The sequence below is a fragment of the Neophocaena asiaeorientalis genome, unplaced genomic scaffold (genome assembly GCF_003031525.2).
Source record: "Neophocaena asiaeorientalis asiaeorientalis breed wild unplaced genomic scaffold, Neophocaena_asiaeorientalis_V1.1 scaffold959, whole genome shotgun sequence".
Classification (NCBI taxonomy): Eukaryota; Metazoa; Chordata; class Mammalia; order Artiodactyla; family Phocoenidae; genus Neophocaena; species Neophocaena asiaeorientalis.
Window position 1 is genome coordinate 1 of NW_020173039.1, and position 22,100 is coordinate 22,100.

A 22,100-nucleotide genomic window follows, 5' to 3' on the forward strand; every position below is an offset into this window, starting at 1 on the left:
AGACAAATATCATATGACATCACTTATATGTGGAATGTAAAGAAATGATGCAAATGAACTTATTTATAAAACGGAAACAGACTTACAGACATAGAAAACAAACTTATGGTTACCAAAGGGGATAGCAGGGGTGAGGCAGGGGAGAGAGATAAATTAAGAGTTTGGGATTAACATATACACACTACTATACATAAAATAGGTAAACAACAAGGACCTACTTATAGCACAGGAAACTATAGTCAATATCTTATAATAAGCTATAATGGAAAAGAATCTGAAAAAGAATATATGTGTGTGTGTGTGTATGTGTGTGCGTGTGTGTGTAACTGAATCACTTTGCTGTACACTTGAAACTAACACAATATTGTAAGTCAACTATACTTCAATAAAAAATATTTTAAAAAACAATGATATATCACCTCACACCTGTCAGAATGGCTGTCACCAAAAAGAACACAAATAAACACGGGCGAGGATGTAGAGAAAAGGGAACCCTTGAACACTGTTGGTGGGAATGTAAATTGGTGCAGTCGCTATGAAAAACACTATGGAGTTTTCTCAAAAAACTAAAAATAAAACTACCACATGATCCAGCAATTCCACTCCTGGGTATACATCCAAAGAAAACAAAAATACTAATTTGAAAAGATACATGCACCCCAGTGTTCATAGGAGCATTATTTACAATAGTCAAGACATGGAAGCAACCTAAGTGTCCATTAACAGATGAATGGATAAAGAAGATGTGATATATGTATGGATGGACCTGGAGGGTATTATGCTTAGTGCAATAAGTCAGATGGAGAAAGACAAATACTATATGATATCACTTATATGTGGAATCTAAAAAAGAAAACAAACTAGTGAATATAACAAAAGATGTACAGACTCACAGATATAGAGAACAAGCTAGTGGTTTTCAGTGGGGAGAGGGAAAAGGTGAGGGGCAAGATTGGGGTAGGGGATTAAGAGGTATAAACTATGTATAAAATAAATAAGCTACAAGGATATATTGTACAGCACAGGGAATATAGCAAATATTTTATAATAACTACAAATGGAGTATAATCTATAAAAATTGTGAATCACTATGTTGTACACCTGAAACTAATATAATATTATAAATCAACTATGCCTCAATTTAAAAGAAAAGTATACCTCAATTTTTTTTAAAGTATCAAGTTAAAACATTTTAAAATTAAATGTCGTTAAAGGGTTTGGCTGTTTCCATCTGCTTCCTTAAAGGAAGCCCACCATAATTTTAAGTAATTCACAAAGGGCAAGCCGCTCAGAAAAGCAGGATGAATTAACCCCAGGAAGCCCCAGAGGAAGAGCAAATGAGGGGAAACACAGCTCTGTTTTGCTTGGAGGTGGGCTGCAACATCAAGTGTTATCAAAAGAAACTTCAAGTTGAGGGTGAAAGACTGTTCTCTGTTGGTTTGCAAAGTATAGAAATAAAAAGGTCTCTAAGCAAGGGAGAGGGGAATTAACATGCTTTTAGCACATTCTTTGTATCAGGAACCTTACCTCTGGTACTTCATTCATCTTTACAATGATTTCATGAGGTAGGTGCTATGATTATTGCAATTTTAGTGATAAGCGCACAGGCTCAGAGAGGTGAAGTGACTCACATAATGTTCCACACCTTAAAATTGTTAGAGCTGGCAAGATATGGAAAGAACCTAAACAGCCATTAACAGATGAATGGATAAAGAAAATGTGGTATATATAAACAATGGAATATTACCCAGCCATAAAAAGAATGAAATAATGCCATTTGCAGCAACATGGATGGACCTAGAGATTATCATACTAAGCGAAGTAAGTCAGACAAAGACAAATAGCATATGAAATCACCTATATGTGGAATCTAAAATATGACACAAATGACCATATGTACAAAACAGGAACAGACTCACAGACATAGAAAACAGACTTGTGGTTGCCAAGCGGGAGGGGAGGTTGGGGAGGGGTGGATTGGGAGTTTGTGATTAGCAGATGCAAACTATTATATATAGGATGGATAAACAACAAGGTCCTACTGTATAGCACAAAACTATATTCAATACCCTGTGATAAACCACAATGGAAAAGAATATGAAAAAGAAGGTATATATGTATAACTGAATCACCTTGCTGTACTGCAGAAATTAACACAACATTGTAAATCAGCTATATTTCAATAAAATAAACTTTAAAAAAATTTTTAGAGCAGAGACTAGAACTCAGGTCTGCCCAAATCCAGGTATATTCCTCTTCCCATATTCCCATCAGTAAATCCAAAACAAAACTCCTTGCCCACCCTAAACTTGCTCCTTTTATTCTGTTTCTCTGTCTTGGTGAATGGAGGCCACCATCCAAACCATTACTTAAGCCAGAAATTTGGATGTCATCTAGACTCCTCAACTCACCTCCTGTATCCAGGCTGACATCAAATGCTTCTAGAAATTCTACCTCATTAACATCTTTTGTATCCATCCTTTCTGTCTGTCTCCACCATTCTCTATCGGGCTGGAATATTGATGTTTGGGCATATGTGTTAGGATAGAGGCTGGCTATCTAAAATTGGAGCCACTGAACTTGAAACTGTTATTCCGATTCTACCTGGCATCTCCAGCACTTAGAACGCATATTTCATTAAATATTGGATGAGCAAATGAATGCATAAATTAATGAGTTAACAGATGCTAATATCCCCATTTTGAGCTTCTTAAGCTCTTTAGTGATTCTCTGTCACCTTCAGGATAAAGCCCAAACTTCATATGTATACCACTTGACCCAAATGATATAACTGCTGACCACCTCTGCTTCAGCTTGAATTCAAGCTACTCTCCATCTTCCTTTCAACACTCCACTCTTCACTCACACTGACCTTTTTTTTTCCATGAAAGGGCCATGTTCTCTTTTGCACATTGGCCTTCAATCTTTCCCTTGTGTAACCACCATACAACCCCCTTCCCCCTAGCTTCCACTTTTCACCTCCTTAGCTCCTACTCAGCAACTTAAATGGTATATTATTTGGAAAGTTTTTCCTGACATCCCAAGTCCAAGTTTTTAGCATTGATAGAACTAAATCCAAGATAGGTTAAGTGACTTGCCAAAGGCCACACAGCTTGGAAGTAGCAGAGTCAAATTTTTGTCCTGCTTTATCAGACTCCAAATATACATTATATCCTTTATATCACTCCTCACAACTCAGGGAGATAACGGGTTAAGTGACTGGCCCAAGATCACACACCTAAAATGGTGCAGTTTTTGTAGTCCCAAATCCAGGTACATTTTGCCACACCAGAGCAATTCCATTTCACTGGTGTTGAAAGAGTTTTTCTTTATGAAGGGGAGGGGTATCTATTTTGCGATTGACAAAACTACAAAAGATTCCTCATCATTATAAATTGAAAAACCAGCTCCTGGACAAATATCCCAAGGGTAAATACCACTACCAATAAAAAAATCACTAAGCAGTTCTTGGCTTTCTTATCCAGCTTGAATAGTGCTCAGTCCTGGCAATGCTTCCCCTCTGCCTCCTTCCAGAAAATGAGGCCTGGTGGCCTTTATGATGGGCTCCCAAGGGAATGGGATAAGCTGACTCACTATATTCTCTCACTGGGTAAGCCACTTGGTACCCACTGTGCTGGTCAATACAGTCACTTAGCAATCAGGTAAATGTAAGTCTTGAGATGTTTCAAACCTCTTATTTTGACCTTAGCTTCCCAAAACCATCAAAATAAAATGTGCTTTTGGGGGCTTCCCTGGTGGCGCAGTGGTAGAGAGTCCACCTGCCGATGCAGGGGACATGGGTTCGTGCCCCGGTCCGGGAAGATCCCACATGCCGCGGAGCGGCTGGGCCCGTGAGCCATGGCCACTGAGCCTGGGCGTCTGGAGCCTGTGCTCCGCAACGGGAGAGGCCACAACAGTGAGAGGCCCGCGTACTGCAAAAAGAAAAAAAAATGTGCTTTTGGGAATTCACAAACAACAGCTGCTCTTCCCCTTCACTATGCTTCTACAAAGATAGAACTGCAGCAGGCAGGAGGCATATCAGACAGAACTGTGTCAAGTATGGTGATGGGATTATTGTTTTGAAAACTCTCCATCTAAACCTCAGAGAAGCAAACAGTTCAGGCTTAAAAGGAGGTCACCCTCCAAGGATGCTCATTATTACTACTGGTATCTGTGGCTATTGGGTGGTTCCTAGTAAAGCTAGAAACCTGACCTTCTCTATTCTTTCTGAGTGCTCAAAAGCCTTAGCTTTGGTCTTATCCTTCCTTTTTCTATCCAGAAAAATCCCGGTCCCCATGTTGAAGAGGCAAAACTAAAACACAAAAATCTTCCATTTTTTTGGCCATGCCATGCAGCTTGTGGGATCTTAGTTCCCCAACCAGGGATCAAATCCATGTCCGCTGCAGTGGAAGCATGGAGTCCTAACCACTGGACCACCAGGGAATTTTCAGTTATCTTTAAAATCATTACCTTATTCCGTTTCTCCTCCTGCTTACCCACTCCCATCATCATTCTGGAGAGTCTTACCAAGTGCAACACTAGAGATGCTGTTGATATTTAACAGTGATCAGTTTCATCAAATAAATTGACTTGAAAACTAAGATGAGGTTTTTACCAAACACATTTTCTTCATTGGATTAAACTTTGGTGGGCATATTCCAGCAATTCTGGAGTCCCATATCTATCCTGCATCCCCAAAGACTCTTGGAAATTCAGAAAGGAAAAGTTTGACTAATATTCTCAGAGAGTTCATATGTAAATATCAGCACCCCGTATCTCAGATTACAGATATGCAAAGAAGCTTCAAAAAACCAGGACATTTCAGGGGTCAGACGCTCTTCTCAGTAATCTAACTGAAGGCATTAACAAATTAAAGACATGTCAATTGGAAAGGGAGTTTGTCAACCATGCAATGAGAAGAAAAGGAATCACTGAAGCCCAAGTTGGCAGCTCCCAGCCAGACTCCCCAGGCGAGAGTGTTCCCTTGCTCAAGAACTTTACTTACCCATATGGTAGAGTCGACTGTGCCCGGAACAGGGCCTGGAACATACTAGGATCTCAATAATAATTTGTTAATGAAATGACTAAATGAATGAATAAGTGACTTAAAAGGTGTCAATGACAGGGCCTTTGTGGAGACAGATGCATTACCAGGCTATTCAGTACTAGGATCATAAATCTAATTCCTTTAAATCTGACTCTTCTGCCCTTTGGCATATTATGTAACTGATGAGAGAACCCTAGTGTTCCCAGTCCCACTGTAAATGGTAACACTGGCCTCCTGATTTTAAAATACCAGTTTCTGACTTCAGATTTGTGGAGTGCTGACAAATCAGGCTTCTGAGTCTGTAGTCCTGAGCCAGATCTTGGACACCAGCAAACTCACTAAGATAATGCTACTGGGGGGTGGAATAAAGGGTTCTGGATGTCAATTAGCCTAATCCAAGTGACATTATTCTATCTGATCATCATATTTCTACTACTGTACTTTCTGTAAAAACAACACTAATGCCCAAGATGCCATTATTTCCCCCCATGCCACCAATTATTTTCTTAAATCTTATCTTGAAGAACAATTGTCCCTGGGACTGATACATGCCTCTTGAGACTTCTACTAATTGGTTCATAACAGTCATTAAAGCCTTACTGTATGCCAAATTCTATGCCCTTTGAGGGCCACAGAAACTAGTGTGCAGTGGCAATATTACAGGACTAGGCAGCTACTGACAGATGAGTCTTCAGATACAATTGTACATGGGGTCGTGGGAAGAGTCCTGGATTGGAAGTCCCAGCTCTGCATTCATCTTTTCCCTACTTTCACTCACAGGGTGGAATGGAGGATCAAATGAACTAATGGATGTGAAATTGCTTTTTAAATTTTTGTGTTATCCATTGGCGACCCTCTACTACTACTATTATCATCATCATTTTCATTATCATTATCATCATCATAATTATCAGTCTACTACTGTTAAGGAGAGAAGATACAGTTAGATGGCTGTATGCTAACTTAAGGTTCCATTTCCCTCAAGACTAAGCTGCCCATGGGACCACAGTTAGTGCTACTGCCACTCTCGGTAATGCCACGATTGCTACTTACAGAGCAGCCCTCCACAGAGCAAACGGGATCAGATGCTGTGACACCCAAATTGCTGGGTATCAAATCTCTCCCATTATCTTCCCAAGGAACACAGTGTGTTGCAGCTGGAAGGAACAGTCTGACTTAAAGCCAAATCATGCTGGCTTCAAGTTGCTAGAATCAGCTCCTCGGAAGGTGAATTTTGTGAAGCTAGGGTACTGCGCCTCCCACCTACCCCCCATTTAATTGGATCTGTATTTGAGCTGTACATTCAGAAAGCTCTTCTGTCACTTTTTGTCAAAGATTTCTCTTTGAGTAGCTTGAAATATCTATTAAAAATTTAGCCTAAAGCAGTGTCTTTTGAATCCCCAGCTCACTAATTCAGGTACTGGAGCACTGTGAGTATACACCACCAGCCTGCAAATGGATAAACTACTCAAAAGACATTTTCCACCCCTTAAATACAGTTCCAAGAAAGAATAGGAAATGCCTCATACCTCTAATGGAAGCTATTTGCTACAAAAACAAATCATCAGGTCCGTGGAGCTAGAAATGCCTTTTGCAAATAAAAGTGAAAGGAAGAGACAGCAAAACAGCAGCTGAAACCATGCAGTCATCACCCACAAAGCACATGATTCAAATAAAAATGAAATACTTATTTGAAAAATGGGTTACCTACACACCCAACAGCAGTTGTCAGTTTATGTATAAAGGAAAACAACCAGCATTTTGTATGAATTTCAAAGGAAATGAACTATTTGTTCCTTGTTAGTAGCTAATGTAAATATCAGAGCAAATAGCACTTTTTTATTCCAATAAAATTGTAGAACATTTCCAAATGCTCGTATGTAAATCCTGACATCAAAATGTACATCTCTTAAGATACTGAAAGATGAGCTCCAAATGATGTGCTTAACACATTTGTTCTTTCTTGAAGAGATGAGGTATAATTGTATCAGTCATCTTGTAGCTAGGAATTATATGAAGAACCCTGAACTATAAGTACTAAATCAAACTAAATAGTCTCTTATCCTATTTTTCTCTCTTATACTTGTCATTACTTCCTGAAGTTCTCATTACAACTGCATAATTCTACCCACTGCCCTCCACCCTCCGAAACCCCATAGGTTTTCTTCAGAAAAAGAGGGTAGTGTTCCCCTTCTCCTTTCCCTCAGAACCACAGTTTTCTCCCCACAAATATTCATGGGGTGAGACTCACAGGCAAATTATTTCAATGAGCAATAATACCTTTTTGGGTAGGACAACTAAGTTATTCCTGCTTTGTCTTCTTACATATATTTAGATTTGCTGTTGTTAACCCTTGAGAAAAGAGAACCTGTTCTAGAAGAAAGGTTAGTGGGAAAGCATGAGCTACACTGTGATATTAAATACAGATTTCTTTTTCCAAAGCTAAAACCTACAGTCCTCCTTCGTTCGGTCCTAAAGAAGACATAATATCTCCAGCTAATGGGATGTCCACAAATGACCATTATTGAATGAATAATAAAGGAATAATAGCAATGTGATTTCCACTTACATCAACCACAAAAATCTTCTGGGAATCATCCAAAAACTGCACTTTTAAATGCAGCATTCTCGGAGAGTCCGTTGGGCTGCGAGCAGGCTCAGAGTGCTGTGAGTTCTGTGACAGGAAGGGGGCTTTCTCAAGGAATTTCACTCTTAGCTGGAGGCAGTGCACTCGGGTCCCCCCACCCCCATCCAGGCACCCCCACCCAGCAGGGCACACTTCTGTTTGCTTGAATTGATGCACACTCAAGGGCATGTGTGCTGATGATCAATAGCATCTGGGCTACCTCCTATTTGGTCAACGTCAAATCCAACTGGACTCACTCTAGCCCTCTTAAACTCGGTTCCTTTCTTCAAAGAAAAAGAAGAAAGAAAACACTTGCAACCCCTGGGGATTTTCTTTATTTCACAGAAGCACGATTTTGAAAACCCTAGATGAAGCTTTGATAAACTGAGAATAGCCATTCTCAAAAGTAAAAGGATTAGAGTTAGTCTCATATTGTACTAGAAATTTCATGGCTGAACTAGGAAACTTTATGTGTAATAATTGTAATTGTTTTGAATGTATGTGATTTAGAAATGAAAATTATATAAAAAGGAATATATGGAAAAGCTCAATTCCACGTCTGTCCCCTCTATTCTGTGCCCCCATACATCCCTATCAGTAACCAATTTTATTAGTTTTTTGTTGTTGTTATTTAGCCTTCAGTGTTTCTTTATGCAAATACTGTACAAGAAAATACGAATGTATTTCTCATACATATGTAGCATGCTGTTAAACTGTTTTGTGCCTTCCTTTACTCACTTCATATATCATTGTTGATTTCTCTTTAGCTTTGCATGGAGAGCTTCCTGATTTTTTTACAGCTGCATTTTTCACGGTGTAGGTGAAATACAGTTGACTCAAATAATCCCCTATTTGTGGACATGGGTTGTTTCCAACTCTTTGCTTTTATAAACAAAGTTTGAAATGAATATCCTCATATATATGTCATTTTATATGTATGTCATTTTATCTGCAGGATCGATTTCCAGAGGTGGAATTGCTGGGCAAGGGTAATGTACTGGTAATTTTTATAGCGACTTCTATTTCCTTCCATAAAGGTTGTTATGATTTGATTTGTGTCCCCCAAAATTCAAGTGTTTAAGTCCTAACCCCCAGTTACTCAGAATGTGACTCTATTTGGAGATAGGGTTTATAAAGAGGTAATTAAGTTGAAATGAGGTCATTAGGGTGGGCCCTAATCCAATATGACTAGTGTCCTTACAAGTAGAGGACATTAAGACATAGACATGTACAGAAGGAAGACCATGTGAAGACACAGGGAAGAGAAGATGGCCACTTACAAGCCAAGGAGAGAGGTCTCAGAAGGAACCAACCCTTCCAGCACTTTGATTTCAGACTTGTAGCCTCCAGAATTGTGAGAAAATAAATTCAAATAAATTTCTGTTCTTATAAGCCACCCAGTGTCTGGTACTTTGTAATGGCACACCTACCAACCTAATACAAGTGTTGTACCAATATGGCAGTCCTACTCACAATGTATGAGTGTTCCTATTTTCCCCAGGCTCGCCAACAGAGTACGGTGTCAAACTTTTTGATTTTAGACAAATTGATAAGTGAGAAAAAGAATCTCAGTGTAGTTTTAAATTTGAAATTTTCATATTATGAGAGAAGTTGAGTATCTTTTCAGATGTTTCAGGGTATTCTTTTTTTTTTTTTTTTAATAAACTATCTTTCCATGTAGCTCCACACACTTTTTGAAAAAATACTGGTTATTGTTCCTCTTCCTCAATCTCTAGAAACTCTTTAAAAACTAGGAAAATTATCCCTTTGTGATATGAATTACAAATATTTTCCCCATTTATCCTTTGTCTTTGCTTATGGTATATGTGTATGTGTTATTTGCCATGAGAAATTATTTATTTTGGTGAAGTGAAATTTGTCGATCAGTTTTTAAATGGCCTCTGGATTTGTGTCATAATTAGAAAGGCCTGCTTCACTTCAAGGTTTACCATTAGTACTTTTATGGCTTAAATTTTTTTAATTTAAATCTTTGATCTATTTAGATTTTATCTTGATATATGGTGTGAAGTATGGATCAAATTTAACCTTTTTCCAAATAGCTACTCAGTTGTCCTGATGTCATTGATTAGAAAGTTCATTTTTACCCCCATCGATTTGAGAAGATGCCTTTATCATATATTAAATTGCCATATGCATTTGGGCCTGTTTTTGAATTTTTGTTTCCTTCCATGTACTAGTTTCACATTGTTTTAAGTTTTGAGGCTCCAGAGTATGTTTTAATATCCAATAAGTCTGCTCTACTCCACATTGCTCTATATTTACAGAGTTTTCCCTGCTATTCTTGTTTACTTATTTTTCTATATAAGCTTGTACAGTTTCAGGCAAAGAATCAGGTATATTTATAAAGATGTGTTAGAAATTATAAATTTATTTATGGAAAACATATCTTTCTGATGGTGAGTCTTTTTTTTTTAACATCTTTATTGGGGTATAATTGCTTTACAATGGTGTGTTAGTTTCTGCTTTATAACAAAGTGAATCAGTTATACATATACATATGTTCCCATATCTCTTCCCTCTTGCGTCTCCCTCTCTCCCACCCTCCCTATCCCACCCCTCCAGGCAGTCAAGAGTGTTCTGCCTATGTTTTCCTCTCAGAGTTTGATAGTTTCTGGCCTTACATTTAGGTCTTTAATCCATTTTGAGCTTATTTTTGTGTATGGTGTTAGGGAGTGATCTAATCTCATACTTTTACATGTACCTGTCCAGTTTTCCCAGCACCACTTATTGAAGAGTCTTCTTATTCATGGGGCATGTATGTCAATTTGTTCAGGTCTACTTTTATGTCCTCTTCTACAATGTTGTATTTAATATAAATTTTCAAACATACACAAAACCAAAGAGTTTAGTACAATAAACTCCCATACATTCATAAACCAGATCAAAAACTGTTACGAGATGAACTGTGTTCCTCCCAAATTCATATATTGAAGTCCTAACCCTCAGTACCTCAGAATGTGACTGTATTTGGAGATAGGGCCTTTAAAGAAATAAGTAAGTTCAAATGAGACCTTTAGGATGGGCCCTAATCCAATCTGACTGGTGTTCTTATAAGAAAAGAAAATTTTTACACACGAGAGAGATCAGGGATGCACACACACAGAGGAAAGTTCATGAGAGGGCACAGTGAGAGGGCAGCCATCTGCAAGCCTAGGAGAGAGGCCTCAGAAGAAACCAAACCTGCCAACACCTCGATCCTGGATTTCTAGCCTCCAGAATGGTGAGAAATAAATTCTGTTGCTTATGCCATTTAGTCTGTGGTATTTTTTAAAATTTATTAATTTTTGGCTGCATTGGGTCTTCGTTGCTGCACGCGGGCTTTCTCTAGCTGCGGTGAGCAGGGGCTACTCTTTGTTGTGGTGCGTGGGCTTCTCATTATGGTGTCTTCTCTTGTTGCAGAGCACGGGCTCTAGGCATGCAGGTTTCAGTAGCTGTGGCATGCGGGCTCAGTAGTTGTGGCTCGCAGGCTCTAGAGTGCAGGCTCAGTAGTTGTGGCGCATGGGCTTAGTTGTTCTGCGGCATGCGGGATCTTCCCGGACCAGGGTGCAAACCCGTGTCCCCTGCATTGGCAGGTGGATTCTTAACCACTGCACCACGAGGGAAGTCCCATACTATTTTTAAACTTTCTTTCTTCACTGATCTGTACAACATGGACGTTTTTCCATATTAGTACATTAGATCTATCTAGTTTTTTTATGCACTATTATATATTTTCTCAGTTCCTTTATTAATAGACATTTGGGTTGTTTTCCCTTATGAACAATACTGCAATAAACATCCTTGTACATAAATCTTTGCACCTCTGTGGTGACGTCTCTCTAGGATAAATTTCTAGCACTTGAAATGGTGGATCACTGGGTCTGAAAATTTATCTTTTAATAGATACTATCAAGTTGCCCTTTGAAAATGTTATACCAATTTTCACTTTCAGCAAGAGTGTGCTAGCTAATACATCCAATGAAACATTAAATAATAGTGCCAATAGTGAGCATCATTTCTTTTCTCCTGACATTAGCAGGAATGCTTCCAGGGTTTCCCCATTAAGTAAAACTCTGGCTTTTGAAGGATACATTTTCAAAAGTACATTTAAACCTGATTGGGTAAGAATCCCAAAACACCACTCTTGATCTATATTGAACCAACTTATCCTATGTCACTAAATAAATAGGCTGGTAAAATTAGACCAACAAAATGCTGTCATCTGATGTACAAGAGAGCATACCTTTGCTAATATTTTGACAGCTCACAGCACAGTCTCCACAACAACTCCAAGTGGAGAGTCAGCTGCAAGGCTGGTGGAAAAAGCTGTAGCTCTGGTGACCAGAGAATCTATTTAAAATCTTACCAGCAATGTGACCTGAGACAGGTCACTTCAGCTCCCTGTGCCTCAGTTTCCTAACTTATAAAGTAAGGTGACAATTCTAATTCGTAGAGTTGTTGTGAGAAAGAAAAGATCTAGATATATGAAATCATAAAATTCAGGGCCTGGCACACAGTAGGCACAAAATGAACGTTTGCTGAATGGGTGAATATCAAGGAAATAAATATAAATAATTCACTGTTTGCTGAAGTTTAAAACAGTAAATGAAGAATGAGTTCTCTCTTTTCCTCTCTCTTTTTCCACCTAGACTTCAGTCCTTCAGTTATTACTGGCAAAATGTTACTAATTGACTGTGATCCAAAACAGGAAACTGTCTTAAAGGAAATTTTCATATTCTACTTTAAAGTAAAAATCCAAAGTTGGGCTCACCCCTGGAAAAATTAGCCTGGCCAGTCTGTCTTCACTTTAGTCCCTCCACACATAAGGAGGTGGAGAGGGAACACTGAGCAGGAGGCCAGAATAGGAGCAAAAGGAGATTGGGCGATGGATCCCAGGGTTGGTGAGCTAGGATGTAAATGGAAGAGTATACTAGATAGCTTTTACCCTTACCATTTAAAAATAAACCTAAATCAGAAATAAAAATAAAAAGCACCACATCACTGTTTTTTCCTAAGATCCAAAGGGTGAACTCTGATACGACTTTAAGGGTAAGAGTTAAGAATTCTGACCAAAATTAGGGCCCCAGTTCCTGGCATTTTATCATTAGTATCTTATTTCTTTGGGGTTAAAGACTATTCTTTTTCAAAAGTTCCTTATTTTTTCCAGCTTTATTGAGATATAATTGACATAAAACATTGTGTAAGTTTAACGTGTACATGCGATGATTTGATACACTTATACATTGTAAAATGTTTACCTCAGTAGGGTTAGTTATCACCTCCATTACCTCATGTAATTACCATTTCTTTTTTGTGATGAGAACATTTAAGATCTACTCTCTTAGCAGCTTTCAATCATATAATACAGTATTGTTAACTATAGTCACCATGCTATACTTTAGATCCCCAGGACTTATTCATGTTATAAGTGGAAGTTTGTACACTTTGGTTGACATCTCCCCATTCCCACCCCCGCCCCCAGTCACTTACAACCACCATTCTACTTTGTTTCTGTGAGTTTGGGTTTTATAGATGCTACATATAAATGATATACAGTATTTGTCTTTCTCTGTCTGACTTATTTCACTTAACTTAATGCCCTCAAGGTCCATCCATATTGTTGCAAATGGCAGGATTTCCTTCTTTCTCTTGGCTCAATAATATTCCCTTGTGTATATATGCCTCATTTTCTATATCCATTTATCTGTAGACTGACACTAAGGTGGTTTCTATATCTTGGTTATTGTGAATAACATGGCAACGATCATGGGAGTGCAATATCTCTTTGAGGACTTGATTTCATTTCTTTTGGATATGTACCCAGAAGTGAGATTACTGGATCATATGGTAGCTCTATTTTTAATTTTTTGAGGAAACTTCACACTGTTCTCCATAGTGGCTGCACCAGTTTATATTTCCACCAATAGTACACCAGGTTTCCCCTTTCTCCACATCCTTGCCAAAATTTATCTGTCTTTTTTATAATAGCCATTCTAACAGGTGTGAGGTAACATCTCATTGTGGTTTTGATTTGCATTTCCCTGATGACTAGTGATATTGAACATCTTTTCATGTACCTGTTGGCCACTTGTGTATCTTCTTTGGAAATGTGTCTACTCAGTTCCTCTGCTCATTTTTTTTTTTTAAGAAGATGTTGGGGTAGGAGTTTATTAATTAATTTATTTATTTTTGCTGTGTTGGGTCTTCGTTTCTGTGTGAGGGCTTTCTCTAGTTGTAGCAAGTGGGGGCCACTCTTCATCATGGTGTGCGGGCCTCTCACTATTGCGGCCTCTCTTGTTGTGAAGCACAGGCTCCAGACGCGCAGGCTCAGTAGTTGTGGCTCACAGGCCTAGTTGCTCCGTGACATGTGGGATCTTCCCAGATCAGGGCTCGAACCCGTGTCCCCTGCATTAGCAGGCAGATTCTCAACCACTGCGTCACCAGGGAAGCCCCCCCCCGCTCATTTTTTAATCATATTTTTTGTGTGTTTGTTATTGAGTTTTATGAGTTCCTTCTATGTTTTGGATATTAACTCCTTATCAGATATATGATTTGCAAATATTTTCTTACATTCCATAGGCTTCCTTTTCATTTTTTAAATTATTTCTTTTGCTGTGCAGAAGATTTTTAGTTTGATTTAGTCCCACTTGTTTACTTTGGCTTTTGTTGCTTGTGCTTTCAGTGTCATAGCCACCAAAATCATTGCCAAGACTCAAGGGGCTTTTCCTCTATGTTTTCTTCTAGAAGTATTATAGCTTTAGATCTTATGTTTAATTCTTTAAATCCATTTCAAGTTAATGTTTTGTGAGTGGTGTGAGATAGGGTCCATTTTATTCTTCTGCATGTGATTATCCAGTTTTCCCTATTCCAATTATTGAAGAGATTATCTTTTCGCCATTAAGTATCATTGACTCCCTTGTCAGTATTAGTTGGCTGTATAAGCAAGGGGTTATTTCTGGGTTCTTGATTCTGTTCCATTGGTCTTTGTGTCTATTTTTATGCCAGTACCACACTGTTTTGATTACTATACGTTTGTAATAACATAGTTTGAAATCAAGAAGCATGATGCCTCTCACTTTGTTCTTTTCAGGATTACTTTGGTTCTTCAGGGTCTTTTGTAGTTCCATAAAATTTTTAGGTTTTTTTCTCTATTTCAGTGGAAAATGCCATTGGAATTTTGATAGGAATTGTATTGAATCTATAGATGGCTTTCAGTAGTATGGACATTTTAACAATATTAATTCTTCTAATACATGAACATTAGATATATTTCCTTTTATTTGTGTCCTCTTCAATTTCTTCAAATTGAACAATCTCATGCAAAATTATTCAATATTTTTGCAGATTATATTATATTATAAATTGTTACAAGGTAATAGCTAAAAATTCCCTGTGTTCTACAATGTATCCTTGCTGCTTATCTATTTTATTCATAGTAGTTTGTATCTGTTATTCTCTTACCCCTCGTTTGTTCCTCTCCCCTTTGGTAACCACTAGTTTGTTCTCTATATCTGTGACTCTATGTTTTGCATATACATTATTTTTTAGGTTCCACATATAAGTGTTATTATACAGTATGTGTTTGACTTATTTCACTAAGCATGATATTCTCTAGGTTCATCCGCATTGCTGCAAATGGCAGAATTTCATTCTTTTTTATGGCTGAGTAATATTCCATTGTATATATATAAGTTGATTTTTTAAAATTTTATTTCTGCCCTAATCCTTATCATTTCCTTCTGTTAACTTTGGAGTTAATTCTTCTTTTTCTAGTTCTTTGAGGTGTAAAGTTAGGTTATTTATTTGAGATCTTTCTTTTTTCTTAATGTAAGTACCTATTGCTAAAGCTTCCCTCTTATAAGTGCTTTTGCAGCATCCTATACGTTTTGGTATGTAATATTTCCATTTTTGTTTGTTTTCAAGATATTTTTAAATGCTCCTTTTGATTTCCTCCTTGACCCATTGGTTGTTCAGGAGTGTGTTGTTTAATTTCCACGTTTGTGTGAATTTTCCAGTTTTCCTTCTGTTATTGATTCCTAGTTTCATACCTTTGTGGTCAGAAAAGTTACTTGGTATGACTTCAGTCTTCTTAAATTGGCTAAGAATTGTTTTGTGATGTGATCTTTCCTGGAGAATATTCCATGTGGAACTTGAGAGGAATATATATTCTGCTGCTGTTGAATGGAATGTTCTATGTACGTCTGTTAGGGCCATTTGCTCTAAAGTATAACTCAAGTCCAGCATTTCCTTCTTTTATGTCTGGGTGATCTATCTATTATTGAAAGTGGGGTTATTGAAGTCCCCTACTATTATTGTACTGTTGTCTATTTCTCCATTCAGATCAGTTAGTGTTTGCTTAATATATTAGATTAGCCAAAAATTTCGTTTGGGTTTTTCCATAAGATGTTACAGAAAAAGCTCATCCCAGACTGCCCTCAGCCCACATTCCAGCCAGCTCCGTTATGGTGACCCACAGCCCCAGCATTGTGGACCGAATGGCTGGCTTGAGATGTGATGAAGGAGATGGGAGGCCATCACATCATGGGCCTCTGTGTGCTCAAGGGGGGCTATAAATTCTTTGCTGACCTGCTGTATTACATCAAAGCACTGAACAGAAATAGTGATAGATCTGTTCCCATGACTGTAGATTTTATCAGACTGAAAATCTACTGTAATGACCAGTCAACAGGTGACATAAAAGTAATTGTTGGAGATAATATCTCAACTTTAACTGGAAAGAATTTCTTGATTGTTGAAGATACAATTGACACTGACAAAACAATGCAAACCTTGCTTTCCTTGGTCAAGCAGCATAATCCAAAGATGGTCAAGGTTGCAAGCTTGCTGGTGAAAAGGACCCCTCGAAGCGTTGGTTATAGACCAGACTTTGCTGGATTTGAAATTCCAGACAAGTTTGTTATAGGATATGCCTTTGACTATAATGAATACTTCAGGGATTTGAATTATGTTTGTGTCATTAGTAAAACTAGAAAGGCAAAATACAAAGCCTAAGATGAGAGTTCAAGTTGAGTTTGGAAACATCTGGAGTCCCATTGAAGTCACCAGTAAAATTATCAAATGTTCTAGTTCTGTGGCCAGCTGCTTAGTAGAGCTTATTGCATGTATCTTCGAGGAATTGTATCTGTTTTGCATTTTAGAAAGGTCAGTTGCTGCATTCCTGAACTCTTTATTTGCACTGTGAGTCTATAGACTATCAGTTCCCTTTGGGTGGATTGTTATTTCACTTGTGAATGAAAAATCTCTTAAATCACACCACTATTGAATGAAAATATTGAAATTGTATCTGTAAGAAACATTTAAAGAGATGAATATATTAGTTTTTTAACTGAGATTTTAATTTTTATATAGTCAAGAAAGAACAGAAGTGATTGAATACTGTTAATTATACCACTGTGTGTTTAGAGAAGAAGCAGTTTCATATCAGTAACAGCATTTAGAGGTCATTATGTCATATAAACCATATGTCCTGGCATTACCTTAGTAGGCTTCAGTAGTATTAATTGTATTTTCCCGCTTGTTCAGATTATTTCTGGTGAATCTTTGTCAGCAGTTCCTTTTAAATACAGGTCAATAAGTTCCAAAAACCTACCACTTTTTGAATTCTTCAATGTAAAAAACCCTTACAAATAAAGGCTGTCTCTTTAAAATAAAAAAAAAGGTTACAGAAAAACCCACAAGAACTTTTTGGCCAACCCAATATTTAAGTGCTCTGAGGTTGAGTGCATATCTATTTATGACTGTTAGGTCCTCTTGATGAATTGACCCCTTTGTAATTATAGAGTGACCTTCTTTGTCTCTTGTTATAGTTTTTTTCTTAAAGTCTATTTTGTCTGATATGAATACAGCCATCCCTGTTCTCCTTTGGTTTCCATTTGCATGGAATATCTTTCTCCAATCCCTTTGCTTTGAGTCTATATGTGTCCTTATAGCTGAAGTGAGTCTTCTATAGGGAGCATATTGTTGGTTCTTGGTTTTTTTTTTTATCCATTCAGCCACTCTATGTCTTTTGAGTGAAGAATTTAGCTCATTTACATTTAGAGCAATTTTTGATAGGTAAGGACTCACTAATGCCATCTTATTAATTGCTTTCTAGTTGTTTTGTATTTTTCTTATTCAGGGGTCCCTTATAAAAGTGCCAATAGTCTTGAAAGGTAATCAACTTTTTACAATGGATTTAATAGAATGTCAGAGCCTAAAGGACCTTTCTTAGGTGTATTGACTTATTCTTTTTCTGTGTCTCCCATGAAAATAGTTTTTTATGATCATATAAAAATAAATGTTCATTTTTTAAAGTTTAGCAACATAAACACACAAAGAAGGAATTAGAGTCACCTGAATTTATTCAACAAACCTGAGATACTCACCATCAACATCTTGGTAACTATCTTTAAAAATTATAGTAGTAGTCCTGGTACCATAATTTGCCAACTGGGTGATTTTGGTAGGTTGTTATCTAAGCCTGTTTCCTCACCTATAAAATAGGGATAATACCCGCTGGGTAGCAAACCTTGTCAATGTGTCTGTGCTTTGCCCAGATCCCCTCAAATACCTTTTACTATTTTTGTGTGCCCATCTTCCCAGCATCTATGTATTTTGCTTTTAAAGGCCAGCACTTGAGAAAGTTTTTACGAAGACTGTCCCTGGAAGACTGGAGCCACTTTTCCTAAAAGTGCAGACAAATCAGAAAATCCTGTGAAATTTAAATCTCTCCAGGGCAGCCGTTAACCAATGGCTGATGCAGAAGTATAAAAGCTCAGCTCTGATGTATAATTTACATGTTAGAGCCTCCCTGAAGGATAAAACTAAGGTTGGGACTTAGCCCAAAATTGCACCTTTTTTTTGCTTCTTCTCCTTCTGAATCCTACTTGCCCCACTCTTTCCAGTTCTTCCAGTAGTAATTACTTAATAAACCATGTGCATATGAAACTATCTCAGTGTCTGCTTGTGGCGAACCAGCTTAAGACACTCAGGTTGCTTACTTCACAAGTTGTTGTCAAGATAACTCAAGAAAGTGAAAGTGACAACTTTTGCTAGGTAAAGGGCCCTCCCATGACCATCTTTCTACTTTCCTTTTCAAGAATGAGCTCTATATAAGACTGACACTCAGGATCCATGCAGAACCACCTCTCTAGAAATGAGTCTTTGCCCCTGTTTAGAGTTGAAGAAACTGCCACTCTTTCTAGTCTAGTATTTCTTTCCAGGTATGTTAATCCCAAGAATACTAATAATTATAATTACTATATGTAGAGCTCTTACCATATTCAAAAAGTTTGAATATGTTATCACATTTTGTCCTCAAAACAGCCCCCTGAAGCAGGAATTCTTACTATCATCCCCATATTACAGATGAGGAAATGGAGGTCCAGAAAAAATAGGTATCAACAAATGCCAGTGCTGGAATTTTAACTCAGGTCACATATTCATGACTTCAGTGTCCAACTCTTGACCACTACACATATTGCCTCCCACTTTTTGCCTACCTCTCACTCAGGGAACTCAGGAATCCTGGTTTTCCTCCCCATACGAGCATCAGGATTTCACCACTTAAAACATGCCTCCATTATATCCTAACATTCACCCCTGAGCAAGTCTCTGAATTTCTGTAGTATACATCTTTGATCTTCGCTTTGGGAAGATCTATATAAAACAGTTTATCTTGACAGGATTGTTCTGAGACTTCTGGGAAAATGAGCTTTTGTCGAGTGTTCATTATGAGCTAGGCACTTTGTTAATCAATTAGCTAATCAGCTCATTTAATTTCCACATAAACCTATGATGTGGGCACTATTTTTATCAGAAAAGCAAGGAAGATCATTTTGTAGGCGAAAAAATTGAGGATCAAAGAGGTCTTACCCAAAGATCACCCTAGCAGTAGCTGGCAAGCCTGGAACTTGGGGCCTATTGACTCTGAAGTTTGAATTTGTTCTTTTTCCATCAGGCTGCCTGTTAACTTTATTTGTCCAAATCTCAAATTTGACTTGTTGGCTACAGAGCCAAATGTGTTGCGTCTGTTCTTAGTGATGCACTGTTACTGAAGAGGATGTTTGGTGAATATTCTGGCTTAACCAGGTGCTCAGTCTGATTTTTGCAAGCTCTGTCACATGCCCAGTTTTGGGGAAGGTGAGAAAGAAATGACGAGGCCAAAGGCACTCCGTCTGGTGGCTTTTTTGCTCTCGGCATAGCCAGTCTCCCATTACACACCTAACTGGTCTAAGAGAATAGCAAGAGGGGTAAGAAGATGGGTGGGTGAGAAGGGAGGACATAAGTCTTCTCCCACGTGTGAGCTCAGCTTCTTGCAGGGCTTTAGTTACGTAAGAGGCACTAAGATTTTCTTGGGTGCCTATTATGTGCCAGGCTTCTTCATATGCTATTCCTCCATCATTCGTTCAAAAATCTCTGTTGAGCCCTGTTAAGGTAAGGCATTATTTATTTTAGACATTGGAGATATAGCAGTGAACATAACAGGCAAAATACCTGCTGCTCTAGAGCTTGTATTCAAGTGGAAACCAAAGAGAAACTTGCTTTTCTTCCCCCAGCTCCAGCTGCAGCTCCACCCCGGGCATATTTGCTTTTATTTATTCAATACATCAGCGTTCCAAGTGAGAATTCATTTGAAAAAGAAGGACCCTGCTGCCTAGAAGAAAATGAAGTTTGAGAAGGACCATGCTAAACAAATCAGATAATTAGATCTAAAGTAGATCTGTAATTTAAACACAGGCCTTTGGGTTAAAAAAAAACTTTTGTTGGAAACTAACTAGATGCTTTTATCAGAGAACATCATTCTCAGTATAAATCAGTTCTGAGTAAAGGCCTCTGGCTTAGAGAGCAAGAAAGAGATTTGAACTCTTTTGTTGTCAAAACTGCAAGAAAACCCCAAATAAATTAAAATATTGTATTTTAAAATTATCAAGTGAGGGTTAATGACAGCAACATTGCTCTTGCATTTCATTTTCATTGGAACTGCATAAAGTAGATGCTATGATTATCCCATTTCTCAGATAAAGAGACTAAAGCTCAGAGAGATTGAGTTCCTTGCTGCTGTTTCTGTGCTTCATCCACACAATCCGTATGTGGAAGAGCTGGGATTTGAATCTAAGTCTGTTTAACTCCAAAGTCCAGACATTTTTCACTTGAGCAGATACTGTCTTTTAGTGAACATGCTTGTGTCTCTGCTCCCTACACTCATACTAATGAAAGACAGTGTTCAAGAGACTTCACTAATGCTTTTTGGCTAAGAAAGAGGAAGAGCAGTGTGGATCCCACAGCATGTGTCTCGGCTGAGCTTCCTGGGGGTCACCTGACCCAAGGTCCCTGGGCTTCACCATGCCAGCATGGGCCTGCACTTGAAGGAAGGCAGTCTTGCCTCCTGTCAGATTCCAGGGATTGAATTTCATACAGCTACAAAGGAAGCAGCCATTTATTAGATCCTTTCCACTCCTTGAAAATTTCCTGTGATCCCTGCGAAGACAATCCAGGTTCAAGGAGGTGCAATGAAACTCTTTAAGAGAAGGGCCACTGGGGGCACATTGTGCTGCTGAGAAAAGCCAATCAAGCCGTAGAGAGAGAGCTGACAGTGTGCCAAGATTTCAGCTTAGAAGCATGAAGCGTAGAACATTCTTCCTTATTTGCCCCTCAACTCTGGCTTCCTCAAATACCAGTCTCAGAGCCAGTGTAGCTGGCTAAAACATCCAGCAAGTCATAGATGCCCTCAATTGTCAAAACACAGCCAGGTCTTTGAGAGCAGATACAGTGAAATCCACCAGATGGTGATGTTTCCAAACAAGGTGATGTGGAGCATGACTCGGAGCTGCCTGGGAGGTCTGGAATGTTCGCTGATGCTGGACTAAAAGAAAGCTTCACATGTTGCTCAAAAGTCAAAGGGCATCTCTAAAAGCCATGAAGATGATGGGTCTATGCAGAAAGGAAAAAACAACTTGGGGAAGGCTGCTTGGGGCCCAGAATCATTTGTTCTCTAAACAAGGAGCCCTTTAGCCTCCTGGGGACTAAACGTACCCTCCCTGAGGGCCCTGAGTACTTGATGTCTTGGGGAGAGGGATACATGACTAAAAATTAGGGCTGATGTCAGACATTTCAGCAAGAAAGCAAGTTCCAACGTCTGTCCTAAGATCAGCCCAGATGAGGCCCCATGTCCCACATGATCTATATCAGTGGTTGGCAAACTTTCAGAAAGGGCAGGCCACAGCTTTATTTAGCCCCTCTAATTTAAGGTTGTGCATGCCAGGAATACATTTGAGCATTTGAGGTCTCTTGACTCAACTCTTCACATATGTACAGCAAATATGATTTCTTAAGTGTTCAAAGGCCTTCTTTTAAAATTCAGCTGCAAAAGCAATTTGGCCACTTTTGTGTGATTCCTTTCCTTGCCTTTTCCTTGCAGAATATCTT

At 38.4% G+C, this 22,100-nt stretch overlaps 1 pseudogene; it reads left to right on the forward strand.

The window, feature by feature from the left end:
- The first annotated feature begins 12,558 nt into the window (after positions 1-12,558).
- On the forward strand, positions 12,559-16,685 carry LOC112398256 (hypoxanthine-guanine phosphoribosyltransferase pseudogene; annotated as a pseudogene).
- Positions 16,686-22,100: the final 5,415 nt, after the last annotated feature.